A 3,397-nucleotide genomic window follows, 5' to 3' on the forward strand; every position below is an offset into this window, starting at 1 on the left:
TCATATCAAAAAAAATAAATAAATTGCATTATATTAGAATTTTGAGTTAAACTCTAACTCAATTCCAAAAATTTAATTGTATTTAAACTTTATAAAATCTATTCAAGGATTTATGTTCTCCAATATGATATTTATTAAGAAATTAGAATAAAAATGACATGCAATGTGCTCCTTAAAAATTTACAAAGTACTCAATATTTTAATGTATTTTTTAGCAAATCATTATTGTTGTGAAACAGCAACATAAAATTCAGGACCCACATTACCCTAGGCAGCCTATGTGGTCCCCACTATATTTTATCTTGAGGACCCACGTTAACCTATCTATGCTTAAACAGTGAATACGTCATGGCCAATATATTAATTACCGTATGATTATTGGCAGTGAAAAATAGTAGGTACTAGTGACTAGTGACTAGTGAGTACTTCCCAGATAATAAAATATAAATGATTAATGATTCGTCAACAACAACAATGAGTCACTTTTCCACGTGTGCTAAAGACAGACACGTAAGCCCATGGGTCCCCCTCTCTTACGAAGTTAACTGAAAAGACTAGACACGTATGCTTGTGGGCCCCATCTTCAATTATGAAGGAAAGCAGAAAGTTTATATAGGCATGGCCCACATTAGTGGGTTACATCTTGGGGAGAGAGACCAGTATTTTCGTCGGTCGAAAGCGAAATATCTCATTAATATGACTAGTGCACGAACAAAATATATTTATAAATTTTCTTTTCAATATATTAATATTAATTAAATAAAACTTATTTGAAATTATTTAACTACTTTTTTAATTTTACACCAAGTTTTAGATTTTTCTCATAGCAAAAAATATTACAACATTACCAATAAATTATTAATTTGAGTCATTTAAGATTATAAATAAATAAATAAAATTAAAAAATCTCACTAAAAATAATTTAAGATCTCACATAAAACTTAATCACGAAAATGCAATGAATACTAAAACACTAATTCCTTATTATAAAAACAAAATGATAAAGATTTCAAATGGTGGTGGTGAAAGAGACACGTGTGAAATTGTTGACACGCGAGGAGCAGTCCCTGTTCGATGTCGTTTTGGGGACAGCAAAAGCGCGACATTCGTTTTATATAGCGTGGTTGAAAGTGCGTGTTTTGCATTATCTCGTCCTGTGTAGTTTGCATTGTCGGTAGGGGTCGTGTTGTAGTTTCGTACTTCTCGTGTGCCGCGCGAGTTTCTCGTGCGTCATCAATAAAGCGCACGAAGATACGGCGCCAAGTTAAAATTACCGAACAGCGCTCTAAATTTTTAACTCCTGGGCTTGGCTCCCTTTTGCCGCAAGCCTAATTACAAGCCAAGGTACTTTTTTTTATAAAAAAAATTTATATCATATGTCCTTTTATTTTGCTATAAAATTTACAATTTAACTTATGAATTTGGAAAGAGATGAGAATTGTCTGCAATGTTAGGCTACATTTAATTTCTTTCTCACTTTTTTAATTTTATAAATTATTTTTCAGAATAGTTTCATGTATTTAATAATCAATTTTGCATCTAAAATCTAATTTTTTTACTTAAAATTAAAAATATTAATTCTTTTTATTCTATTTTTATTTTTAATAAGTTTTGTATAGTAAAGAGTAAAAAATAATAATAATATGAGGTTCATGGAAAAATTGAAAGTCTGAATTACTGCTGTAATTAAACTAATTAATTGCTTTGAAAATCTATTAAAAGCAAATTTATCCATTTTTGTACAGTATCATATTTAAATTTAAATATTAATGATAGCATAACGAAAAATTATTTAATTATAATCTAATTAATATATATATATATATAAATTGATTCTATGGAATGATCTCACATGATAATTTTATGTGTATTTCCTCCAAAATCATTAAATAGAATTATTTAATTTAATCAATTCATTTTAATGATTCTTATTTCATTAATTGATCATGATAGTGAGACATTTTTTCTATTTAAAAATAATTATAATTTTAATGATGTATGAGATTAAAAAACTAATAACAAAAAATAATTCAAGATTAAATTGATTCTAAAATTTGTATATTATATGACATTCAATTTATTTAATATATTATAATTATGGTAATTTTTTTCATGGGATCCAAGCTAACAGAACCTCATCATGTAATTATTTAATGGATTAAGATGAACTACAAATATCAAAAGCAAAATTTTGAAGATGTCATGTAGTAAAAAAAAAAAAGGTTATAAACTACAAAAATGGATATATTAGAGATATGAAAAATATATTTAAGTTAAAAATAAATTGACATGTACATTTATTCATGAAGGAACTTAACCAAGTTTGTTTCCTAAAACATACAAGATTTGATTTGCTAAACGAGCTATGAAGAACTTCAGGGTATGTGTTGTAGAAATGTTGCTGGATGTTTTCTGAGAGCCATGTTAATTAGCTTGGGAAGACCCCTGCTTATCTGTGTTTGGAAGCTGAAGCGTTAGGACTATTGAAGGCAATCAATTTGGCTTACTCATCAAAGAGTTGCTAAGGTGGTTAATTGAGATTGATGGCAAAATTATTATAGATATGATTCTGTCTGGGAATCAGAATTTTTCAAGCTTTGGCTCCATGATTCGAGAGTGTAATTATAAACTCTCCCACAATTCAAACTATATTGTAAAGTTTATCAAAAAACAAATAAATTTTGTTGTTCATTTTGTAACTAGGGTGGTGTGGTCATGCAAATCTTAGAATTTTTAAGCATATTCCTTTTTGTATTTACAATTGCATTATCAATGATATGAGTTAAGTTTTTTCCTGTAAAAAAAAAAAATTAAAGGATTCCAATGAAGAAAGAATGCCAAAAGATGATATAAAAAAAAATATTAAGAATGCCAAAAGATTTTGGAAAGAAAAAAGGGCCAAAGCCCAAAAGCTAATTAAAACACAATAAAATGTGGCTGCTGGGATTCGAGCCCAGGTCTCCACGGCCACAACGTGGAATTCTTACCACTAAACTACAGCCACTTTGTTGTCTGTATGTTGGAAAACATTTTTAATGATCCATTAAAATAACGTAGCAATCTTTTTTATTAACTGAAAAAGTGAGAAAGAAAAAATATTTCCACATTATATAAACTGCATGACTGAAAACTGAATTTGGATTAATATTTATTACTACTTAGATGAGAAATTGAAGAATAAGCGTGGTGACGATAATTTTGGGAGTTAGGTACTTATGTTTATCATTCACCGGTGGAGTTAGATATTCTATGTCTCTTTTATTTATTTTAACTAAAAATAAAACAAAAAAAATAGAAGTTTAAAAAAATTAATAACATAAGAGCAGTGCGTAATTATCTTATTAAGAGAGAAGTAAGAAAAATTTAAAAATTATCAAAGAATAAAATAATCTAATGA

The 3,397-nt window shown here is 27.9% G+C and overlaps 1 non-coding gene across 1 annotated transcript; it reads right to left on the reverse strand.

Moving 5' to 3' along the window:
• Nucleotides 1–2,932: 2,932 nt before the first annotated feature.
• Nucleotides 2,933–3,004, reverse strand: TRNAH-GUG (transfer RNA histidin (anticodon GUG)). The gene has a single exon. It is a non-coding gene; the product is annotated as a tRNA-His (tRNA).
• Nucleotides 3,005–3,397: the final 393 nt, after the last annotated feature.

Source organism: Glycine max, chromosome 16 (genome assembly GCF_000004515.6).
Source record: "Glycine max cultivar Williams 82 chromosome 16, Glycine_max_v4.0, whole genome shotgun sequence".
NCBI lineage: Eukaryota > Viridiplantae > Streptophyta > Magnoliopsida > Fabales > Fabaceae > Glycine > Glycine max.